This window comes from Ambystoma mexicanum, chromosome 6q (genome assembly GCF_040938575.1).
Source record: "Ambystoma mexicanum isolate Mex_15411 chromosome 6q, UKY_AmexF1_1, whole genome shotgun sequence".
In the NCBI taxonomy this organism is placed as follows: domain Eukaryota; kingdom Metazoa; phylum Chordata; class Amphibia; order Caudata; family Ambystomatidae; genus Ambystoma; species Ambystoma mexicanum.
In genome coordinates this window covers 1,224,188,131-1,224,215,127 of record NC_090937.1, presented here as the reverse complement: position 1 = coordinate 1,224,215,127, position 26,997 = coordinate 1,224,188,131, and positions in this window count along the sequence as shown.

Sequence of the window (26,997 nt, the reverse complement as noted above, 5' to 3'; positions counted from 1 at the left end):
AGATATCCTATTTGTACTAGATAGCCTGATTGTTGAGAGACCCTAAATGTGCCAAAAATGCCTGATTGTGCCAGATAGCCCGATTGTGACAGATGGTCAGATTGTGCCAATAGCAGAATCTCACATTTAGCCTGATTGTGCCAGGGAGCCTGACTGTGCCACATATCAGCAGTTCACATTTAGACTGATTGTGCCAGGTAACCTGATTGCGCCAGATAGCCTCATTATGTCAGATAACAACATTCCACATCTAGCCAGATTGCACCAGATGTCCTAATTGTACCATAGAGCCACATTGTGATAGATATCCTAATTGTACCAGATAGTCTGAGTGTGCCAGATACCCTGATTGTGCAAGACAGCAGCATTCCACATCCAGCCTGATTGTGCCAAGTGACCAATTGTGCCATATAGCCTGGTTGTGCCAGATAGCCTGATTGTGCCAGATATTAGCATTCCACATCTAGCCTGATTGTGCCAGATAGCCTAATCGTGCCAGATATCCTGATTGTGTGAGATAACCTAACTGTTGCCAAATATCCTGATTGTGCCAGAGAGCCTAATTGTGCCAGATAGCCTAATTGTTGCAGGTAGCCTAATTGTGTTTGAGACTCTAATTGTGCCATATAGCCTGATTGTGCCAGATTACCCAATTGTGCAAGATAGCCTGATTATACGAGAGACCCTAATTGTGCCAGATAGCCTGATTGTGCAAGATAGCAGTATTCCACATCTAGCTCGATTGTGCCAGATAGCCTTATTGTACCAGATAGCCTGTTTGTGTGAGAGACCCTAATTGTGCCAGAGTGCCTTATTGTGCCAGATAGCACAATTGTGCCAGAAAGCCTGATTGAGTGAGATACCCTAATTGTGCCAGATAGCCTGATTGTACCAGATAGCCCAATTGTGTCATAAAGCCTGATTGTCTGAGAGACCCTTATTGTGCCTGACTGCCTGATTGTGCCAGAGAGCCTGATTGGACCAGATATCCTAATTGTGTTAAATAGCCTGATTGTGTGATAGACCGTAAATGTGCCAAAGGGCTGGATTGTGCCAAAGAGCCCAATTGTGACAGATGGTCAGATTGTGCCATATAGCAGAATGTCACATTTAGCCTGATTGTGCCAGGGAACCTGACTGGGCCACATATCAGCTGTTCACATTAAGACTGATTGTGCAAGGTAGCCTGATTGTGCCAGAAAGCCTAGTTATGTCAGATAGCAAGATTCCACATCTAACCTGATTGTGCCAGATATCCTAATTGTATCATATAGCCAAATTGTGCCAGATATCCTAATTGTATCAGATAGCCTAATTGTGCCAGGTAGCCTGATTGTGCCAGATAGCAGTATTCCACATCTAGCATGATTATGCCAGATAGCCTAAATGTGCCAGGTAGTCTGATTGTTGTGAGAGACCCTAATTGTGCCAGATAGCCTGATTGTGCCATGTAGCCCAATTGTGCCAGATAGCCTGATTGTGGTAGATAGCCCAAATGTGCCATATAGCCTGATTGTGTGACATAATCTAATTGTGCCAGACTGCCTGATTATGCCAGAGATCCTGATTGTGCCAGATATCCAAAGTGTGCCAAATAGCCTGATTGTGCCAGAGAGCCCGATTGTGCCAGATATCCTAATTGTGCCAGATAGCCTGATTGTGCCAGATAGCAGTATTCCACATCTAACCTGATTGTGCCAGATAGCCTAAATGTGCCAGGTAGTCTGATTGTGTGAGAGACCCTAATTGCGCCAGATAGCCTGATTGTGCCACATAGCCCAAATGTGCCATATAGCCTGATTGTGTGACAGAATCTAATTGTGCCAGACTGCCTAATTGTGCCAGAGAGCCTGATTGTGCCAGATATCCTAATTTTGCCAGATAGCCTGATTGTGTGAGAGACCCTAAATGTGCCTGAATGCCTTATTGTGCCAGAGAGCCTGATTGTGCCAGAGAGCCCAATTGTGCCAGATATCCTAATAGTACTAGATAGCCTGATTGTGTGAGAGACCCTAAATGTGCCAAAAAGCCTGACTGTGCCAGAGAGCCCGATTGTGACAGATGGTCAGATGTGCCAATAGCAGAATGTCACATTTAGCCTGATTGTGCCAGGGAGCCTGACTGTGCCACATATCAGCAGTTCACATTTAGACTGATTGTGCCAGGTAACCTGATTAGCCTCATTATGTCAGATAACAACATTCCACATCTAGCCAGATTGCACCAGATGTCCTAATTGTACCATAGAGCCAAATTGTGATAGATATCCTAATTGTACCAGATAGTCTGATTGTGCCAGATACCCTGATTGTGCAAGACAGCAGCATTCCACATCCAGCCTGATTGTGCCAAGTGACCCAATTGTGCCATATAGCCTGATTGTGCCAGATAGCCTGATTGTGCCAGATATTTGCATTCCACATCTAGTCTGATTGTGCCAGATAGCCTAATTGTGCCAGATATCCTGATTGTGTGAGATAACCTAACTGTTGCCAAATATCTTTGATTGTGCCAGAGAGCATAATTGTGCGAGATAGCCTAATTGTTCCAGGTAGCCTGATTGTGTTTGAGACTCTAATTGTGCCATGTAGCCTGATTGTGCCAGATTACCCAATTGTGCAAGATAGCCTGATTATACGAGAGACCCTAATTGTGCCAGATAGCCTGATTGTGCAAGATAGCAGCATTCCACATCTAGTCTGATTGTGCCAGATAGCCTGATTATGTGAGAGACTCTAATTGTGCCATATAGCCTGATTGTGCCAGGTAACTCAATTTTGACATATATCCTGATTGTACGAGAGACCCTAATTGTGCCAGATAGCCTGATTCTGCCACATAGCCCAAATGTGCCATATGGCCTGATTGTGTGAGAGACCCTAATTATGCCAGACTGCCTGATTGTGCCAGAGATCCTGATTGTGCCAGATATCCAAAGTGTGCCAAATAGCCTGATTGTGCCAGAGAGCCCGATTGTGCCAGATATCCTAATTGTGCCAGATAGCCTGATTGTGCCAGATAGCAGTATTCCACATCTAGCCTTGTTGTGCCAGATAGCCTAAATGTGCCAGGAAGTCTGAAAGTGTGAGAGACCCTAACTGTGCCAGATAACCTGATTGTGCCGTATAGCCCAATTGTGCCAGATAGCCTGATTATGCAAGAGACCCTAATTCTGTCAGATAGCCTGATTGTGCCAGATAGCCCAAATGTGCCATATAGCCTGATTGTGTGACAGAATCTAATTGTGCCACACTGCCTGATTGTGCCAGAGAGCCTGATTGTGCCAAATATCCTAATTTTGCCAGATAGCCTGATTGTGTGAGAGACCCTAAATGTGCCTGAATGCCTATTTGTGTCAGAGAGCCTGATTGTGCCAGAGAGCCCAATTGTGCCAGATATCCTAATTGTACTAGATAGCCTGATTGTTGAGAGACCGTAAATGTGCCAAAAAGCCTGATTGTGCCAGAGAGCCCAATTGTGACAGATGGTCAGATTGTGCCAATAGAAGAATGTCACATTTAGCCTGATTGTGCCAGCGAGCCTGACTGTGCCACATATCAACAGTTCACATTTAGACTGATTGTGCCAGGTAGCCTGATTGCGACAGATAGCCTCATTATGTCAGATAACAACATTCCACATCTAGCCAGACTGTGCCAGATATCCTAATTGTACCATATAGCCAAATTGTGATAGATATCCTAATTGCACCAGATAGTCTGATTGTGACAGATTACCCAATTGTGCAAGATAGCCTGATTATACGAGAGACCCTAATTGTGCCAGATAGCCTGATTGTGCAAGATAGCAGCATTCCACATCTAGTCTGATTGTGCCAGATAGCCTGATTATGTGAGAGACTGTAATTGTGCCATATAGCCTGATTGTGCCAGGTAACTCAATTTTGACATATATCCTGATTGTACGAGAGACCCTAATTGTGCCAGATAGCCTGATTCTGCCACATAGCCCAAATGTGCCATATGGCCTGATTGTGTGAGAGACCCTAATTATGCCAGACTGCCTGATTGTGCCAGAGATCCTGATTGTGCCAGATATCCAAAGTGTGCCAAATAGCCTGATTGTGCCAGAGAGCCCGATTGTGCCAGATATCCTAATTGTGCCAGATAGCCTGATTGTGCCAGATAGCAGTATTCCACATCTAGCCTTGTTGTGCCAGATAGCCTAAATGTGCCAGGTAGTCTGATTGTGTGAGAGACCTAACTGTGCCAGATAACCTGATTGTGCCGTATAGCCCAATTGTGCCAGATAGCCTGATTATGCAAGAGACCCTAATTCTGTCAGATAGCCTGATTGTGCCAGATAGCCCAAATGTGCCATATAGCCTGATTGTGTGACAGAATCTAATTGTGCCAGACTGCCTGATTGTGCCAGAGAGCCTGATTGTGCCAAATATCCTAATTTTGCCAGATAGCCTGATTGTGTGAGAGACCCTAAATGTGCCTGAATGCCTATTTGTGTCAGAGAGCCTGATTGTGCCAGAGAGCCCAATTGTGCCAGATATCCTAATTGTACTAGATAGCCTGATTGTTGAGAGACTGTAAATGTGCCAAAAAGCCTGATTGTGCCAGAGAGCCCAATTGTGACAGATGGTCAGATTGTGCCAATAGAAGAATGTCACATTTAGCCTGATTGTGCCAGCGAGCCTGACTGTGCCACATATCAACAGTTCACATTTAGACTGATTGTGCCAGGTAGCCTGATTGCGACAGATAGCCTCATTATGTCAGATAACAACATTCCACATCTAGCCAGACTGTGCCAGATATCCTAATTGTACCATATAGCCAAATTGTGATAGATATCCTAATTGCGCAAGATAGTCTGATTGTGACAGATTACCCAATTGTGGAAGATAGCCTGATTATACGAGAGACCCTAATTGTGCCAGATAGCCTGATTGTGCAAGATAGCAGCATTCTACATCTAGTCTGAGTGTGCCAGATAGCCTGATTATGTGAGAGACTGTAATTGTGCCATATAGCCTGATTGTGCCAGGTAACTCAATTTTGACATATATCCTGATTGTACGAGAGACCCTAATTGTGCCAGATAGCCTGATTCTGCCACTTAGCCCAAATGTGCCATATGGCCTGATTGTGTGAGAGACCCTAATTATGCCAGACTGCCTGATTGTGCCAGAGATCCTGATTGTGCCAGATATCCAAAGTGTGCCAAATAGCCTGATTGTGCCAGAGAGCCCGATTGTGCCAGATATCCTAATTGTGCCATATAGCCTGATTGTGCCAGATAGCAGTATTCCACATCTAGCCTTGTTGTGCCAGATAGCCTAAATGTACCAGGTAGTCTGATTGTGTGAGAGACCTAACTGTGCCAGATAACCTGATTGTGCCGTATAGCCCAATTGTGCCAGATAGCCTGATTATGCAAGAGACCCTAATTCTGTCAGATAGCCTGATTGTGCCAGATAGCCCAAATGTGCCATATAGCCTGATTGTGTGACAGAATCTAATTGTGCCAGACTGCCTGATTGTGCCAGAGAGCCTGATTGTGCCAAATATCCTAATTTTGCCAGATAGCCTGATTGTGTGAGAGACCCTAAATGTGCCTGAATGCCTATTTGTGTCAGAGAGCCTGATTGTGCCAGAGAGCCCAATTGTGCCAGATATCCTAATTGTACTAGATAGCCTGATTGTTGAGAGACCGTAAATGTGCCAAAAAGCCTGATTGTGCCAGAGAGCCCAATTGTGACAGATGGTCAGATTGTGCCAATATAAGAATGTCACATTTAGCCTGATTGTGCCAGCGAGCCTGACTGTGCCACATATCAACAGTTCACATTTAGACTGATTGTGCCAGGTAGCCTGATTGCGACAGGTAGCCTCATTATGTCAGATAACAACATTCCACATCTAGCCAGACTGTGCCAGATATCCTAATTGTACCATATAGCCAAATTGTGATAGATATCCTAATTGCACCAGATAGTCTGATTGTGACAGATACCCTGATTGTGCAAGATAGCAGCATTCCACATTCAGCTTGATTGTGCCAAGTGACCCAATTGTGCCATATACCCTGATTGTGCCAGATAGCCTGATTGTGCCAGATATTAGCATTCCACATCTAGCCTGATTGTGCCAGATAGCCTAATTGTGCCAGATATCCTGATTACGTGAGATAGCCTAACTGTTGCCAAATATCCTGATTGTGCCAGAGAGCCTAATTGTGCCAGATAGCCTAATTGTTCCAGGTAGCCTGATTGTGTTTGAGACTCTAATTGTGCCATATAGCCTTATTGTGCCAGATAACCAAATTGTGCCAGATAGCCTGAATATACGAGAGACCCTAATTGTGCCAGGTAGCCTGATTGTGCAAGATAGCAGTATTCCACATCTAGCTCGATTGTGCCAGATAGCCTAATTGTACCACATAGCCTGTTTGTGTGAGAGACCCTAATTGTGCCAGAGTGCCTTATTGTGCCAGATAGCACAATTGTGCCAGAAAGCCTGATTGAGTGAGATACCCTAATTGTGCCAGATAGCCTGATTGTACCAGATAGCCCAATTATGTCATATAGCCCGATTGTGTGAGAGACCCTTATTGTGCCTGACTGCCTGATTGTGCCAGAGAGCCTGATTGGACCAGAGATCCTAATTGTGCTAAATAGCCTGATTGTGTGAGAGACCGTAAATGTGCCAAAGGGCTGGATTGTGCCAGAGAGCCCAATTGTGACAGTTGGTCAGATTGTGCCAGATAGATGAATGTCACATTTAGCCTGATTGTGCCAGGGAGCCTGACTGGGCCACATATCAGCTGTTCACATTAAGAAAGATTGTGCAAGGTAGCCTGATTGTGCCAGAAAGCTTAGTTATGTCAGATAGCAACATTCCACATCTAACCTGATTGTGCCAGATATCCTAATTGTATCATATGTCCAAATTGTGCCAGATAGCCTAATTGTACCAGATAGCCTAATTGTGCCAGGTAGCCTGATTGTGCCAGAAAGCAGTATTCCACATCTAGCCTGATTGTGCCAGATAGCCTAAATGTGCCAGGTAGTCTGATTGTTGTGAGAGACCCTAATTGTGCCAGACTGCCTGATTGTGCAGAGAGCCTGATTGTGCCAGATATCCTAATTTTGCCATATAGCCTGATTGTGTGAGAGACCCTAATTGTGCCAGACTGCCTGATTGTGCCAGAGATCCTGATTGTGCCAGATATCCAAAGTGTGCCAAATAGCCTGATTGTGCCAGAGAGCCCGATTGTGCCAGATATCCTAATTGTGCCAGATAGCCTGATTTTGCCAGATAGCAGTATTCCACATCCAGCTCGATTGTGCCTGATAGCCTAATTGTACCAGATAGCCTGTTTGTGTGAGAGACCCTAATTGTGCCAGAGTGCCTTATTGTGCCAGATAGCACAATTGTGCCAGAAAGCCTGTTTGAGTGAGATACCCTAATTGTGCCAGATAGCCTGATTGTACCAGATAGTCCAATTGTGTCATATAGCCTGATTGTGTGAGAGACCCTTATTGTGCCCGAATGCCTGATTGTGCCAGAGAGCCTGATTGCACCTGATATCCTAATTGTGCTAAATAGCCTGATTGTATGAGAGACCGTAAATGTGCCAAAGGGCTGGATTGTGCCAGAGAGCCCAATTGTGACAGATGGTCAGATTGCGCCAGATAGCAGAATTTCACATTTAGCCTGATTGTGCCAGGGAGCCTGACTGGACCACATATCAGCTGTTCACATTAAGACTGATTGTGCAAGGTAGCCTGATTGTGCCAGAAAGCCTAGTTATGTCAGATAGCAACATTCCACATCTAACCTGTTTTTGCCAGATATCCTAATTGTATCATATTGCCAAATTGTGCCAGATAGACTAATTGTACCAGATAGCATAATTGTGCCAGGTAGCCTGATTGTGCCAGATAGCAGTATTCCACATCTAGCCTGATTGTGCCAGGTAGTCTGATTGTTGTAAGAGACCCTAATTGTGCCAGATAGCCTGATTGTGCCAGGTAACTCAATATTGCCATATATCCTGATTGTACGAGAGACCCTAATTGTGCCAGATAGCCTGATTCTGCCAGATAGCCCAAATGTGCCATATTGCATGATTGTGTGAGAGACCCTATTTGTGCCAGACTGCCTGATTGTGCCAGAGATCCTGATTGTGCCAGATATCCAAAGTGTGCCAAATAGCCTGATTGTACCAGAGAGCCCGATTGTGCCAGATATGCTAATTGTGCCAGATAGCCTGATTGTGCCAGATAGCAGTATTCCACATCTAGCCTGATTGTGCCAGATAGCCTAAATGTGCCAGGTAGTCTGATTGTGTGAGAGACCCTCATTGCGCCATATAGCCTGATTGTGCCTTATAGCCCAAATGTGCCCTATAGCCTGATTGTGTGACAGAATCTTATTGTGCCAGACTGCCTGATTGTGTCAGAGAGCCTGATTGTGCCAGATATCCTAAATTTGCCAGATAGCCTGATTGTGTGAGAGACCCTAAATGTGCCTGAATGCCTTATTGTGCCAGAGAGCCTGATTGTGCCAGAGAGCCCAATTGTGCCAGAGAGCCCAATTGTACTAGATAGCCTGATTGTTGAGAGACTGTAAATGTGCCAAAAAGCCTGATTGTGCCAGAGAGCCCAATTGTGACAGATGGTCAGATTGTGCCAATAGCAGAATGTCACATTTCGCCTGATTGTGCCAGGGAGCCTGACTGTGCCACATATCAGCAGTTCACATTTAGACTGATTGTTCCAGATAGCCTAATTGTTCCAGGTAGCCTGAATATACGAGAGACCCTAATTGTGCCAGATAGCCTGATTGTGCAAGATAGCAGTATTCCACATCTAGCTCGATTGTACCAGATAGCCGTTGGTACCAGATAGCCTGTTTGTGTGAGAGACCCTAATTGTGGCAGAGTGCCGTATTGTGCCAGATAGCACAATTGTGCCAGAAAGCCTGATTAAGTGAGATACCCTAATTGTGCCAGATAGCCTGATTGTACCAGATAGCCCAATTCTGTCATATAGCCTGATTGTGTGAGGGACCCTTATTGTGCCCGACTGCCTGATTGTGCCAGAGAGCCTGATTGCACCTGATATCCTAATTGTGCTAAATAGCCTGATTGTGTGAGAGACCGTAAATGTGCCAAAGGGCTGGATTGTGCCAGAGAGCCCAATTGTGACAGATGGTCAGATTGCGCCAGATAGCAGAATATCACATTTAGCCTGATTGTGCCAGGGAGCCTGACTGGGCCCCATATCAGCTGTTCACATTAAGACTGATTGTGCAAAGTAGCCTGATTGTGCCAGAAAGCCTAGTTATGTCAGATAGCAACATTCCACATCTAACCTGATTGTGCCAGATATCCTAATTGTATCATATAGCCAAATTGTGCCAGATAGACTAATTGTACCAGATAGCCTAATTGTGCCAGGTAGCCTGATTCTGCCAGATAGCAGTATTCCACATCTAGCCTGATTGCGCCAAATAGCCTAAATGTGCCAGGTAGTCTGATTGTTGTGAGAGGCCCTAATTGTGCCAGATTGCCTGATTGTGCCAGATAGCCCAAATGTGCCACATAGCCTGATTGTGTGAGAGACCCTAATTGTGCAAGACTGCCTGATTGTGCCAGAGATCCTGATTGTGCCAAATATCCAAAGTGTGCCAAATAGCCTGTTTGTGCCAGAGAGCCCGATTGTGCCAGATATCCTAATTGTGCTAGATAGCCTGATTGTGCCAGATAGCAGTATTCCACATCTAGCCTGATTGTGCCAGATAGCCTAAATATGCCAGGTAGTCTGATTGTGTGAGAGACCCTAATTGCGCCAGATAGCCTGATTGTGCCATGTAGCCCAATTGTGCCATATAGCCTGATTGTGTGACAGAATCTAATTGTGCCAGACTGCCTAATTGTGCCATAGAGCCTTATTGTGCCAGATATCCTAATTTTGCCAGATAGCCTGATTGTGTGAGAGACCCTAAATGTGCCCGAATGCCTTATTGTGCCAGAGAGCCCAATTGTGCCAGATATCCTAATTGTACTAGATAGCCTGATTGTTGAGAGACCCTAAATGTGCCAAAAAGCCTGATTGTGCAAGAGAGCCCAATTGTGACAGATGTTCAGATTCTGCCAATAGCAGAATGTCACATTTAGCCTGATTGTGACAGGGAGCCTGACTGTGCCACATATAAGAAGTTCACATTTAGACTGATTGTGCCAGGTAACCTGATTGCGCCAGATAGCCTCAATATGTCAGATACCAACATTCCACATCTAGCCAGATTGGGCCAGATGTCCTAATTGTACCATAGAGCCAAATTGTGATAGATATCCTAATTGCACCAGATAGTCTGATTGTGACAGATTACCCAATTGTGCAAGATAGCCTGATTATACGAGAGACCCTAATTGTGCCAGATAGCCTGATTGTGCAAGATAGCAGCATTCCACATCTAGTCTGATTGTGCCAGATAGCCTGATTATGTGAGAGACCCCAATTGTGCCAGATAGCCTGATTCTTCCAGATAGCCCAAATGTGCCATATAGCCTGATTGTGTGAGAGACCCTAATTGTGCCAGACTGCCTGATTGTGTCAGAGATCCTGATTGTGCCAGATATCCATAGTGTGCCAAATAGCCTGATTGTGCCAGAGAGCCCGATTGTGCCAGATATCCTAATTGTGCCAGATAGCCTGATTGTGCCAGATAGCAGTATTCCACATCTAGCCTGATTGTGCCAGATAGCCTAAATGTGCCAGGTAGTCTGATTGTGTGAGAGACCCTAATTGCGCCATGATAGCTTGATTGTGCCTTATAGCCCAATTGTGCCAGATATCCTGATTGTGCAAGAGACCCTAATTGTGCCAGATAGCCTGATTATGCCAGATAGCCCAAATGTGCCATATAGCCTGATTGTGTGACAGAATCTAATTGTGCCAGACTGCATGATTGTGCCAGAGAGCCTTATTGTGCCAGATATCCTAAGTTTGCCAGATAACCTGATTGTGTGTGAGACCCTAAATGTGCCCGAATGCCTTATTGTGCTAGAGAGCCTGATTGTGCCAGAGAGCCCAATTGTGCAGGATATCCTAATTGTACTAGATAGCCTGATTGTTGAGAGACCCTAAATGTGCCAAAAAGCCTGATTGTGCCAGAGAGACCGATTGTGACAGATGGCCAGATTGTGCCAATAGCAGAATGTCACATTTAGCCTGATTGTGCCAGGGAGCCTGACTGTGCCACATATCAGCAGCTCACATTTAGACTGATTGTGCCAGATAGCCTAATTGTTCCAGGTAGCCTGATTGTGTTTGAGACTCTAATTGTGCCATATAGCCTTATTGTGCAAGATAACCCAACGAGAGACCCTAATTGTGCCAGATAGCCTGATTGTGCAAGATAGCAGTATTCCACATCGAGCTCTATTGTGCCAGATAGCCTAATTGTACCAGATAGCCTGTTTGTGTGAGAGACCATAATTGTGCCAGAGTGCCTTATTGTGCCAGATAGCACAATTGGGCCAGAAAGCCTGATTGAGTGAGATACCCTAATTGTGCCAGATAGCCTGATTGTACCAGATAGTCCAATTGTGCCATATAGCCTGATTGTGTGAGAGACCCTTACTGTGCCCGAATGCCTGATTGTGCCAGAGAGCCTGATTGCACCTGATATCCTAATTGTGCTAAATAGCCTGATTGTGTGAGAGCCCGTAAATGTGCCAAAGGGCTAGATTGTGCTAGAGAGCCCAATTGTGACACATGGTCAGATTGCGCCAGATAGCAGAATTTCACATTTAGCCTGATTGTGTCAGGGAGCCTGACTGGGCCACATATCAGCTGTTCACATTAAGACTGATTGTGCAAAGTAGCCTGATTGTGCCAGAAAGCCTAGTTATGTCGGATAGCAACATTCCACATCTAACCTGATTGTGTCAGATATCCTAATTGTATCATATAGCCAAATTGTGCCAGATAGCCTAATTGTACCAGATAGCCTAATTGTGCCAGGTAGCCTGGTTGTGCCAGATAGCAGTATTCCACATCTAGCCTGATTGTGCCAGATAGCCTAAATGTGCCAGATAGTCTGATTGTTGTGAGAGACCCTAATTGTGCAAGATAGCCTGATTGTGCAAGAGACCCTAATTGTGCCAGATAGCCTGATTGTGCCAGATAGCCCAAATGTGCCAAATAGCCTGATTGTGTGACATAATCTAATTGTGCGAGACTGCCTGATTGTGCCAGAGAGCCTGATTGTGCCAGATATCCTAATTTTGCCAGATAGCCTGATTGTGTGAGAGACCCTAATTGTCCCAGACTGCCTGATTGTGCTAGAGATCCTGATTGTGCCAGATATCCAAAGTGTGCCAAATAGCCTTATTGTGCCCGAGAGTCCGATTGTGTCAGATATCCTAATTGTGCCAGATAGCTTGATTTTGCCATATAGCAGTATTCCACATCTAGCCTGATTGTGCCAGATAGCCTAAATATGCCAGGTAGTCTGATTGTGTGAGAGACCCTAATTGCGCCAGATAGCCTGATTGTGCCACATAGCCCAAATGTGCCATATAGCCTGATTGTGTGACAGAATCTAATTGTGCCAGACTGCCTAATTGTGCCAGAGAGCCTGATTGTGCCAGATATCCTAATTTTGCCAGATAGCCTGATTGTGTGAGAGACCCTAAATGTGCCCGAATGCCTTATTGTGCCAGAGAGCCTGATTGTGCCAGAGAGCCCAATTGTGCCAGATATCCTATTTGTACTAGATAGCCTGATTGTTGAGAGACCCTAAATGTGCCAAAAATGCCTGATTGTGCCAGATAGCCCGATTGTGACAGATGGTCAGATTGTGCCAATAGCAGAATCTCACATTTAGCCTGATTGTGCCAGGGAGCCTGACTGTGCCACATATCAGCAGTTCACATTTAGACTGATTGTGCCAGGTAACCTGATTGCGCCAGATAGCCTCATTATGTCAGATAACAACATTCCACATCTAGCCAGATTGCACCAGATGTCCTAATTGTACCATAGAGCCACATTGTGATAGATATCCTAATTGTACCAGATAGTCTGAGTGTGCCAGATACCCTGATTGTGCAAGACAGCAGCATTCCACATCCAGCCTGATTGTGCCAAGTGACCAATTGTGCCATATAGCCTGATTGTGCCAGATAGCCTGATTGTGCCAGATATTAGCATTCCACATCTAGCCTGATTGTGCCAGATAGCCTAATCGTGCCAGATATCCTGATTGTGTGAGATAACCTAACTGTTGCCAAATATCCTGATTGTGCCAGAGAGCATAATTGTGCGAGATAGCCTAATTGTTCCAGGTAGCCTGATTGTGTTTGAGACTCTAATTGTGCCATATAGCCTGATTGTGCCGGATTACCCAATTGTGCAAGATAGCCTGATTATACGAGAGACCCTAATTGTGCCAGATAGCCTGATTGTGCAAGATAGCAGCATTCCACATCTAGTCTGATTGTGCCAGATAGCCTGATTATGTGAGAGACTCTAATTGTGCCATATAGCCTGATTGTGCCAGGTAACTCAATTTTGACATATATCCTGATTGTACGAGAGACCCTAATTGTGCCAGATAGCCTGATTCTGCCACATAGCCCAAATGTGCCAGACTGCCTGATTGTGCCAGAGATCCTGATTGTGCCAGATATCCAAAGTGTGCCAAATAGCCTGATTGTGCCAGAGAGCCCGATTGTGCCAGATATCCTAATTGTGCCAGATAGCCTGATTGTGCCAGATAGCAGTATTCCACATCTAGCCTTGTTGTGCCAGATAGCCTAAATGTGCCAGGAAGTCTGAAAGTGTGAGAGACCCTAACTGTGCCAGATAACCTGATTGTGCCGTATAGCCCAATTGTGCCAGATAGCCTGATTATGCAAGAGACCCTAATTCTGTCAGATAGCCTGATTGTGCCAGATAGCCCAAATGTGCCATATAGCCTGATTGTGTGACAGAATCTAATTGTGTCACACTGCCTGATTGTGCCAGAGAGCCTGATTGTGCCAAATATCCTAATTTTGCCAGATAGCCTGATTGTGTGAGAGACCCTAAATGTGCCTGAATGCCTATTTGTGTCAGAGAGCCTGATTGTGCCAGAGAGCCCAATTGTGCCAGATATCCTAATTGTACTAGATAGCCTGATTGTTGAGAGACCGTAAATGTGCCAAAAAGCCTGATTGTGCCAGAGAGCCCAATTGTGACAGATGGTCATATTGTGCCAATAGAAGAATGTCACATTTAGCCTGATTGTGCCAGCGAGCCTGACTGTGCCACATATCAACAGTTCACATTTAGACTGATTGTGCCAGGTAGCCTGATTGCGACAGATAGCCTCATTATGTCAGATAACAACATTCCACATCTAGCCAGACTGTGCCAGATATCCTAATTGTACCATATAGCCAAATTGTGATAGATATCCTAATTGCACCAGATAGTCTGATTGTGACAGATTACCCAATTGTGCAAGATAGCCTGATTATACGAGAGACCCTAATTGTGCCAGATAGCCTGATTGTGCAAGATAGCAGCATTCCACATCTAGTCTGATTGTGCCAGATAGCCTGATTATGTGAGAGACTGTAATTGTGCCATATAGCCTGATTGTACCAGGTAACTCAATTTTCCCATATATCCTGATTTTACGAAAGACCCCAATTGTGCCAGATAGCCTGATTCTTCCAGATAGCCCAAATGTGCCATATAGCCTGATTGTGTGAGAGACCCTAATTGTGCCAGACTGCCTGATTGTGTCAGAGATCCTGATTGTGCCAGATATCCATAGTGTGCCAAATAACCTGATTGTGCCAGAGAGCCCGATTGTGCCAGATATCCTAATTGTGCCAGATAGCCTGATTGTGCCAGATAGCAGTATTCCACATCTAGCCTGATTGTGCCAGATAGCCTAAATGTGCCAGGTAGTCTGATTGTGTGAGAGACCCTAATTGCGCCATGATAGCTTGATTGTGCCTTATAGCCCAATTGTGCCAGATATCCTGATTGTGCAAGAGACCCTAATTGTGCCAAATAGCCTGATTATGCCAGATAGCCCAAATGTGCCATATAGCCTGATTGTGTGACAGAATCTAATTGTGCCAGACTGCATGATTGTGCCAGAGAGCCTTATTGTGCCAGATATCCTAAGTTTGCCAGATAACCTGATTGTGTGTGAGACCCTAAATGTGCCCGAATGCCTTATTGTGCTAGAGAGCCTGATTGTGCCAGAGAGCCCAATTGTGCAGGATATCCTAATTGTACTAGATATCCTGATTGTTGAGAGACCCTAAATGTGCCAAAAAGCCTGATTGTGCCAGAGAGACTGATTGTGACAGATGGCCAGATTGTGCCAATAGCAGAATGTCACATTTAGCCTGATTGTGCCAGGGAGCCTGACTGTGCCACATATCAGCAGCTCACATTTAGACTGATTGTGCCAGATAGCCTAATTGTTCCAGGTAGCCTGATTGTGTTTGAGACTCTAATTGTGCCATATAGCCTTATTGTGCAAGATAACCCAACGAGAGACCCTAATTGTGCCAGATAGCCTGATTCTGCAAGATAGCAGTATTCCACATCGAGCTCTATTGTGCCAGATAGCCTAATTGTACCAGATAGCCTGTTTGTGTGAGAGACCATAATTGTGCCAGAGTGACTTATTGTGCCAGATAGCACAATTGGGCCAGAAAGCCTGATTGAGTGAGATACCCTAATTGTGCCAGATAGCCTGATTGTACCAGATAGTCCAATTGTGCCATATAGCCTGATTGTGTGAGAGACCCTTACTGTGCCCGAATGCCTGATTGTGCCAGAGAGCCTGATTGCACCTGATATCCTAATTGTGCTAAATAGCCTGATTTTGTGAGAGCACGTAAATGTGCCAAAGGGCTAGATTGTGCTAGAGAGCCCAATTGTGACACATGGTCAGATTGCGCCAGATAGCAGAATTTCACATTTAGCCTGATTGTGTCAGGGAGCCTGACTGGGCCACATATCAGCTGTTCACATTAAGACTGATTGTGCAAAGTAGCCTGATTGTGCCAGAAAGCCTAGTTATGTCAGATAGCAACATTCCACATCTAACCTGATTGTGTCAGATATCCTAATTGTATCATATAGCCAAATTGTGCCAGATAGCCTAATTGTACCAGATAGCCTAATTGTGCCAGGTAGCCTGGTTGTGCCAGATAGCAGTATTCCACATCTAGCCTGATTGTGCCAGATAGCCTAAATGTGCCAGATAGTCTGATTGTTGTGAGAGACCCTAATTGTGCAAGATAGCCTGATTGTGCAAGAGACCCTAATTGTGCCAGATAGCCTGATTGTGCCAGATAGCCCAAATGTGCCAAATAGCCTGATTGTGTGACATAATCTAATTGTGCGAGACTGCCTGATTGTGCCAGAGAGCCTGATTGTGCCAGATATCCTAATTTTGCCAGATAGCCTGATTGTGTGAGAGACCCTAATTGTCCCAGACTGCCTGATTGTGCTAGAGATCCTGATTGTGCCAGATATCCAAAGTGTGCCAAATAGCCTTATTGTGCCAGAGAGTCCGATTGTGCCAGATATCCTAATTGTGCCAGATAGCTTGATTGTGCCATATAGCAGTATTCCACATCTAGCCTGATTGTGCCAGATAGCCTAAATATGCCAGGTAGTCTGATTGTGTGAGAGACCCTAATTGCGCCAGATAGCCTGATTGTGCCACATAGCCCAAATGTGCCATATAGCCTGATTGTGTGACAGAATCTAATTGTGCCAGACTGCCTAATTGTGCCAGAGAGCCTGATTGTGCCAGATATCCTAATTTTGCCAGATAGCCTGATTGTGTGAGAGACCCTAAATGTGCCCGAATGCCTTATTGTGCCAGAGAGCCTGATTGTGCCAGAGAGCCCAATTGTGCCAGATATCCTATTTATACTAGATAGCCTGATTGTTGAGAGACCCTAAATGTGCCAAAAATGCCTGATTGTGCCAGATAGCCCGATTGTGACAGATGGTCAGATTGTGCCAATAGCAGAATCTCACATTTAGCCTGATTGTGCCAGGGAGCCTGACTGTGCCACATATCAGCAGTTCACATTTAGACTGATTGTGCCAGGTAACCTGATTGCGCCAGATAGCCTCATTATGTCAGATAACAACATTCCACATCTAGCCAGATTGCACCAGATGTCCTAATTGTACCATAGAGCCACATTGTGATAGATATCCTAATTGTACCAGATAGTCTGAGTGTGCCAGATACCCTGATTGTGCAAGACAGCAACATTCCACATCCAGCCTGATTGTGCCAAGTGACCAATTGTGCCATATAGCCTGATTGTGCCAGAAAGCCTGATTGTGCCAGATATTAGCATTCCACATCTAGCCTGATTGTGCCAGATAGCCTAATCGTGCCAGATATCCTGATTGTGTGAGATAACCTAACTGTTGCCAAATATCCTGATTGTGCCAGAGAGCATAATTGTGCGAGATAGCCTAATTGTTCCAGGTAGCCTGATTGTGTTTGAGACTCTAATTGTGCCATATAGCCTGATTGTGCCAGATTACCCAATTGTGCAAGATAGCCTGATTATACGAGAGACCCTAATTGTGCCAGATAGCCTGATTGTGCAAGATAGCAGCATTCCACATCTAGTCTGATTGTGCCAGATAGCCTGATTATGTGAGAGACTCTAATTGTGCCATATAGCCTGATTGTGCCAGGTAACTCAATTTTGACATATATCCTGATTGTACGAGAGACCCTAATTGTGCCAGATAGCCTGATTCTGCCACATAGCCCAAATGTGCCATATGGCCTGATTGTGTGAGAGACCCTAATTATGCCAGACTGCCTGATTGTGCCAGAGATCCTGATTGTGCCAGATATCCAAAGTGTGCCAAATAGCCCGATTGTGCCAGAGAGCCCGATTGTGCCAGATATCCTAATTGTGCCAGATAGCCTGATTGTGCCAGATAGCAGTATTCCACATCTAGCCTTGTTGTGCCAGATAGCCTAAATGTGCCAGGAAGTCTGAAAGTGTGAGAGACCCTAACTGTGCCAGATAACCTGATTGTGCCGTATAGCCCAATTGTGCCAGATAGCCTGATTATGCAAGAGACCCTAATTCTGTCAGATAGCCTGATTGTGCCAGATAGCCCAAATGTGCCATATAGCCTGATTGTGTGACAGAATCTAATTGTGCCACACTGCCTGATTGTGCCAGAGAGCCTGATTGTGCCAAATATCCTAATTTTGCCAGATAGCCTGATTGTGTGAGAGACCCTAAATGTGCCTGAATGCCTATTTGTGTCAGAGAGCCTGATTGTGCCAGAGAGCCCAATTGTGCCAGATATCCTAATTGTACTAGATAGCCTGATTGTTGAGAGACCGTAAATGCGCCAAAAAGCCTGATTGTGCCAGAGAGCCCAATTGTGACAGATGGTCAGATTGTGCCAATAGAAGAATGTCACATTTAGCCTGATTGTGCCAGCGAGCCTGACTGTGCCACATATCAACAGTTCACATTTAGACTGATTGTGCCAGGTAGCCTGATTGCGACAGATAGCCTCATTATGTCAGATAACAACATTCCACATCTAGCCAGACTGTGCCAGATATCCTAATTGTACCATATAGCCAAATTGTGATAGATATCCTAATTGCACCAGATAGTCTGATTGTGACAGATTACCCAATTGTGCAAGATAGCCTGATTATACGAGAGACCCTAATTGTGCCAGATAGCCTGATTGTGCAAGATAGCAGCATTCCACATCTAGTCTGATTGTGCCAGATAGCCTGATTATGTGAGAGACTGTAATTGTGCCATATAGCCTGATTGTACCAGGTAACTCAATTTTCCCATATATCCTGATTTTACGAAAGACTCCAATTGTGCCAGATAGCCTGATTCTTCCAGATAGCCCAAATGTGCCATATAGCCTGATTGTGTGAGAGACCCTAATTGTGCCAGACTGCCTGATTGTGTCAGAGATCCTGATTGTGCCAGATATCCATAGTGTGCCAAATAGCCTGATTGTGCCAGAGAGCCCGATTGTGCCAGATATCCTAATTGTGCCAGATAGCCTGATTGTGCCAGATAGCAGTATTCCACATCTAGCCTGATTGTGCCAGATAGCCTAAATGTGCCAGGTAGTCTGATTGTGTGAGAGACCCTAATTGCGCCATGATAGCTTGATTGTGCCTTATAGCCCAATTGTGCCAGATATCCTGATTGTGCAAGAGACCCTAATTGTGCCAGATAGCCTGATTATGCCAGATAGCCCAAATGTGCCATATAGCCTGATTGTGTGACAGAATCTAATTGTGCCAGACTGCATGATTGTGCCAGAGAGCCTTATTGTGCCAGATATCCTAAGTTTGCCAGATAACCTGATTGTGTGTGAGACCCTAAATGTGCCCGAATGCCTTATTGTGCTAGAGAGCCTGATTGTGCCAGAGAGCCCAATTGTGCAGGATATCCTAATTGTACTAGATAGCCTGATTGTTGAGAGACCCTAAATGTGCCAAAAAGCCTGATTGTGCCAGAGAGACCGATTGTGACAGATGGCCAGATTGTGCCAATAGCAGAATGTCACATTTAGCCTGATTGTGCCAGGGAGCCTGACTGTGCCACATATCAGCAGCTCACATTTAGACTGATTGTGCCAGATAGCCTAATTGTTCCAGGTAGCCTGATTGTGTTTGAGACTTTAATTGTGCCATATAGCCTTATTGTGCAAGATAACCCAACGAGAGACCCTAATTGTGCCAGATAGCCTGATTGTGCAAGATAGCAGTATTCCACATCGAGCTCTATTGTGCCAGATAGCCTAATTGTACCAGATAGCCTGTTTGTGTGAGAGACCATAATTGTGCCAGAGTGCCTTATTGTGCCAGATAGCACAATTGGGCCAGAAAGCCTGATTGAGTGAGATACCCTAATTGTGCCAGATAGCCTGATTGTACCAGATAGTCCAATTGTGCCATATAGCCTGATTGTGTGAGAGACCCTTACTGTGCCCAAATGCCTGATTGTGCCAGAGAGCCTGATTGCACCTGATATCCTAATTGTGCTAAATAGCCTGATTGTGTGAGAGCCCGTAAATGTGCCAAAGGGCTAGATTGCGCTAGAGAGCCCAATTGTGACACATGGTCAGATTGCGCCAGATAGCAGAATTTCACATTTAGCCTGATTGTGTCAGGGAGCCTGACTGGGCCACATATCAGCTGTTCACATTAAGACTGATTGTGCAAAGTAGCCTGATTGTGCCAGAAAGCCTAGTTATGTCAGATAGCAACATTCCACATCTAACCTGATTGTGTCAGATATCCTAATTGTATCATATAGCCAAATTGTGCCAGATAGCCTAATTGTACCAGATAGCCTAATTGTGCCAGGTAGCCTGGTTGTGCCAGATAGCAGTATTCCACATCTAGCCTGATTGTGTCAGATATCCTAATTGTATCATATAGCCAAATTGTGCCAGATAGCCTAATTGTACCAGATAGCCTAATTGTGCCAGGTAGCCTGGTTGTGCCAGATAGCAGTATTCCACATCTAGCCTGATTGTGCCAGATAGCCTAAATGTGCCAGATAGTCTGATTGTTGTGAGAGACCCTAATTGTGCAAGATAGCCTGATTGTGCAAGAGACCCTAATTGTGCCAGATAGCCTGATTGTGCCAGATAGCCCAAATGTGCCAAATAGCCTGATTGTGTGACATAATCTAATTGTGCGAGACTGCCTGATTGTGCCAGAGAGCCTGATTGTGCCAGATATCCTAATTTTGCCAGATAGCCTGATTGTGTGAGAGACCCTAATTGTCCCAGACTGCCTGATTGTGCTAGAGATCCTGATTGTGCCAGATATCCAAAGTGTGCCAAATAGCCTTATTGTGCCAGAGAGTCCGATTGTGCCAGATATCCTAATTGTGCCAGATAGCCTGATTGTGCCATATAGCAGTATTCCACATCTAGCCTGATTGTGCCAGATAGCCTAAATATGCCAGGTAGTCTGATTGTGTGAGAGACCCTAATTGCGCCAGATAGCCTGTTTGTGCCACATAGCCCAAATGTGCCATATAGCCTGATTGTGTGACAGAATCTAATTGTGCCAGACTGCCTAATTGTGCCAGAGAGCCTGATTGTGCCAGATATCCTAATTTTGCCAGATAGCCTGATTGTGTGAGAGACCCTAAATGTGCCCGAATGCCTTATTGTGCCAGAGAGCCTGATTGTGCCAGAGAGCCCAATTGTGCCAGATATCCTATTTGTACTAGATAGCCTGATTGTTGAGAGACCCTAAATGTGCCAAAAATGCCTGATTGTGCCAGATAGCCCGATTGTGACAGATGGTCAGATTGTGCCAATAGCAGAATCTCACATTTAGCCTGATTGTGCCAGGGAGCCTGACTGTGCCACATATCAGCAGTTCACATTTAGACTGATTGTGCCAGGTAACCTGATTGCGCCAGATAGCCTCATTATGTCAGATAACAACATTCCACATCTAGCCAGATTGCACCAGATGTCCTAATTGTACCATAGAGCCACATTGTGATAGATATCCTAATTGTACCAGATAGTCTGAGTGTGCCAGATACCCTGATTGTGCAAGACAGCAGCATTCCACATCCAGCCTGATTGTGCCAAGTGACCAATTGTGCCATATAGCCTGGTTGTGCCAGATAGCCTGATTGTGCCAGATATTAGCATTCCACATCTAGCCTGATTGTGCCAGATAGCCTAATCGTGCCAGATATCCTGATTGTGTGAGATAACCTAACTGTTGCCAAATATCCTGATTGTGCCAGAGAGCCTAATTGTGCCAGATAGCCTAATTGTTGCAGGTAGCCTAATTGTGTTTGAGACTCTAATTGTGCCATATAGCCTGATTGTGCCAGATTACCCAATTGTGCAAGATAGCCTGATTATACGAGAGACCCTAATTGTGCCAGATAGCCTGATTGTGCAAGATAGCAGTATTCCACATCTAGCTCGATTGTGCCAGATAGCCTTATTGTACCAGATAGCCTGTTTGTGTGAGAGACCCTAATTGTGCCAGAGTGCCTTATTGTGCCAGATAGCACAATTGTGCCAGAAAGCCTGATTGAGTGAGATACCCTAATTGTGCCAGATAGCCTGATTGTACCAGATAGCCCAATTGTGTCATAAAGCCTGATTGTCTGAGAGACCCTTATTGTGCCTGACTGCCTGATTGTGCCAGAGAGCCTGATTGGACCAGATATCCTAATTGTGTTAAATAGCCTGATTGTGTGATAGACCGTAAATGTGCCAAAGGGCTGGATTGTGCCAAAGAGCCCAATTGTGACAGATGGTCAGATTGTGCCATATAGCAGAATGTCACATTTAGCCTGATTGTGCCAGGGAACCTGACTGGGCCACATATCAGCTGTTCACATTAAGACTGATTGTGCAAGGTAGCCTGATTGTGCCAGAAAGCCTAGTTATGTCAGATAGCAACATTCCACATCTAACCTGATTGTGCCAGATATCCTAATTGTATCATATAGCCAAATTGTGCCAGATATCCTAATTGTATCAGATAGCCTAATTGTGCCAGGTAGCCTGATTGTGCCAGATAGCAGTATTCCACATCTAGCATGATTATGCCAGATAGCCTAAATGTGCCAGGTAGTCTGATTGTTGTGAGAGACCCTAATTGTGCCAGATAGCCTGATTGTGCCATGTAGCCCAATTGTGCCAGATAGCCTGATTGTGGTAGATAGCACAAATGTGCCATATAGCCTGATTGTGTGACATAATCTAATTGTGCCAGACTGCCTGATTGTGCCAGAGATCCTGATTGTGCCAGATATCCAAAGTGTGCCAAATAGCCTGATTGTGCCAGAGAGCCCGATTGTGCCAGATATCCTAATTGTGCCAGATAGCCTGATTGTGCCAGATAGCAGTATTCCACATCTAACCTGATTGTGCCAGATAGCCTAAATGTGCCAGGTAGTCTGATTGTGTGAGAGACCCTAATTGCGCCAGATAGCCTGATTGTGCCACATAGCCCAAATGTGCCATATAGCCTGATTGTGTGACAGAATCTAATTGTGCCAGACTGCCTAATTGTGCCAGAGAGCCTGATTGTGCCAGATATCCTAATTTTGCCAGATAGCCTGATTGTGTGAGAGACCCTAAATGTGCCTGAATGCCTTATTGTGCCAGAGAGCCTGATTGTGCCAGAGAGCCCAATTGTGCCAGATATCCTAATAGTACTAGATAGCCTGATTGTGTGAGAGACCCTAAATGTGCCAAAAAGCCTGACTGTGCCAGAGAGCCCGATTGTGAGAGATGGTCAGATGTGCCAATAGCAGAATGTCACATTTAGCCTGATTGTGCCAGGGAGCCTGACTGTGCCACATATCAGCAGTTCACATTTAGACTGATTGTGCCAGGTAACCTGATTAGCCTCATTATGTCAGATGACAACATTCCACATCTAGCCAGATTGCACCAGATGCCCTAATTGTACCATAGAGCCAAATTGTGATAGATATCCTAATTGTACCAGATAGTCTGATTGTGCCAGATACCCTGATTGTGCAAGACAGCAGCATTCCACATCCAGCCTGATTGTGCCAAGTGACCCAATTGTGCCATATAGCCTGATTGTGCCAGATAGCCTGATTGTGCCAGATATTAGCATTCCACATCTAGTCTGATTGTGCCAGATAGCCTAATTGTGCCAGATATCCTGATTGTGTGAGATAACCTAACTGTTGCCAAATATCTTTGATTGTGCCAGAGAGCATAATTGTGCGAGATAGCCTAATTGTTCCAGGTAGCCTGATTGTGTTTGAGACTCTAATTGTGCCATATAGCCTGATTGTGCCAGATTACCCAATTGTGCAAGATAGCCTGATTATACGAGAGACCCTAATTGTGCCAGATAGCCTGATTGTGCAAGATAGCAGCATTCCACATCTAGTCTGATTGTGCCAGATAGCCTGATTATGTGAGAGACTCTAATTGTGCCATATAGCCTGATTGTGCCAGGTAACTCAATTTTGACATATATCCTGATTGTACGAGAGACCCTAATTGTGCCAGATAGCCTGATTCTGCCACATAGCCCAAATGTGCCATATGGCCTGATTGTGTGAGAGACCCTAATTATGCCAGACTGCCTGATTGTGCCAGAGATCCTGATTGTGCCAAATATCCAAAGTGTGCCAAATAGCCTGATTGTGCCAGAGAGCCCGATTGTGCCAGATATCCTAATTGTGCCAGATAGCCTGATTGTGCCAGATAGCAGTATTCCACATCTAGCCTTGTTGTGCCAGATAGCCTAAATGTGCCAGGAAGTCTGAAAGTGTGAGAGACCCTAACTGTGCCAGATAACCTGATTGTGCCGTATAGCCCAATTGTGCCAGATAGCCTGATTATGCAAGAGACCCTAATTCTGTCAGATAGCCTGATTGTGCCAGATAGCCCAAATGTGCCATATAGCCTGATTGTGTGACAGAATCTAATTGTGCCACACTGCCTGATTGTGCCAGTGAGCCTGATTGTGCCAAATATCCTAATTTTGCCAGATAGCCTGATTGTGTGAGAGACCCTAAATGTGCCTGAATGCCTATTTGTGTCAGAGAGCCTGATTGTGCCAGAGAGCCCAATTGTGCCAGATATCCTAATTGTACTAGATAGCCTGATTGTTGAGAGACCGTAAATGTGCCAAAAAGCCTGATTGTGCCAGAGAGCCCAATTGTGACAGATGGTCAGATTGTGCCAATAGAAGAATGTCACATTTAGCCTGATTGTGCCAGCGAGCCTGACTGTGCCACATATCAACAGTTCACATTTAGACTGATTGTGCCAGGTAGCCTGATTGCGACAGATAGCCTCATTATGTCAGATAACAACATTCCACATCTAGCCAGACTGTGCCAGATATCCTAATTGTACCATATAGCCAAATTGTGATAGATATCCTAATTGCACCAGATAGTCTGATTGTGACAGATTACCCAATTGTGCAAGATAGCCTGATTATACGAGAGACCCTAATTGTGCCAGATAGCCTGATTGTGCAAGATAGCAGCATTCCACATCTAGTCTGATTGTGCCAGATAGCCTGATTATGTGAGAGACTGTAATTGTGCCATATAACCTGATTGTGCCAGGTAACTCAATTTTGACATATATCCTGATTGTACGAGAGACCCTAATTGTGCCAGATAGCCTGATTCTGCCACATAGCCCAAATGTGCCATATGGCCTGATTGTGTGAGAGACCCTAATTATGCCAGACTGCCTGATTGTGCCAGAGATCCTGATTATGCCAGATATCCAAAGTGTGCCAAATAGCCTGATTGTGCCAGAGAGCCCGATTGTGCCAGATATCCTAATTGTGCCAGATATCCTGATTGTGCCAGATAGCAGTATTCCACATCTAGCCTTGTTGTGCCAGATAGCCTAAATGTGCCAGGTAGTCTGATTGTGTGAGAGACCTAACTGTGCCAGATAACCTGATTGTGCCGTATAGCCCAATTGTGCCAGATAGCCTGATTATGCAAGAGACCCTAATTCTGTCAGATAGCCTGATTGTGCCAGATAGCCCAAATGTGCCATATAGCCTGATTGTGTGACAGAATCTAATTGTGCCAGACTGCCTGATTGTGCCAGAGAGCCTGATTGTGCCAAATATCCTAATTTTGCCAGATAGCCTGATTGTGTGAGAGACCCTAAATGTGCCTGAATGCCTATTTGTGTCAGAGAGCCTGATTGTGCCAGAGAGCCCAATTGTGCCAGATATCCTAATTGTACTAGATAGCCTGATTGTTGAGAGACTGTAAATGTGCCAAAAAGCCTGATTGTGCCAGAGAGCCCAATTGTGACAGATGGTCAGATTGTGCCAATAGAAGAATGTCACATTTAGCCTGATTGTGCCAGCGAGCCTGACTGTGCCACATATCAACAGTTCACATTTAGACTGATTGTGCCAAGTAGCCTGATTGCGACAGATAGCCTCATTATGTCAGATAACAACATTCCACATCTAGCCAGACTGTGCCAGATATCCTAATTGTACCATATAGCCAAATTGTGATAGATATCCTAATTGCACCAGATAGTCTGATTGTGACAGATTACCCAATTGTGCAAGATAGCCTGATTATACGAGAGACCCTAATTGTGCCAGATAGCCTGATTGTGCAAGATAGCAGCATTCCACATCTAGTCTGAGTGTGCCAGATAGCCTGATTATGTGAGAGACTGTAATTGTGCCATATAGCCTGATTGTGCCAGGTAACTCAATTTTGACATATATCCTGATTGTACGAGAGACCCTAATTGTGCCAGATAGCCTGATTCTGCCACATAGCCCAAATGTGCCATATGGCCTGATTGTGTGAGAGACCCTAATTATGCCAGACTGCCTGATTGTGCCAGAGATCCTGATTGTGCCAGATATCCAAAGTGTGCCAAATAGCCTGATTGTGCCAGAGAGCCCGATTGTGCCAGATATCCTAATTGTGCCATATAGCCTGATTGTGCCAGATAGCAGTATTCCACATCTAGCCTTGTTGTGCCAGATAGCCTAAATGTGCCAGGTAGTCTGATTGTGTGAGAGACCTAACTGTGCCAGATAACCTGATTGTGCCGTATAGCCCAATTGTGCCAGATAGCCTGATTATGCAAGAGACCCTAATTCTGTCAGATAGCCTGATTGTGCCAGATAGACCAAATGTGCCATATAGCCTGATTGTGTGACAGAATCTAATTGTGCCAGACTGCCTGATTGTGCCAGAGAGCCTGATTGTGCCAAATATCCTAATTTTGCCAGATAGCCTGATTGTGTGAGAGACCCTAAATGTGCCTGAATGCCTATTTGTGTCAGAGAGCCTGATTGTGCCAGAGAGCCCAATTGTGCCAGATATCGTAATTGTACTAGATAGCCTGATTGTTGAGAGACCGTAAATGTGCCAAAAAGCCTGATTGTGCCAGAGAGC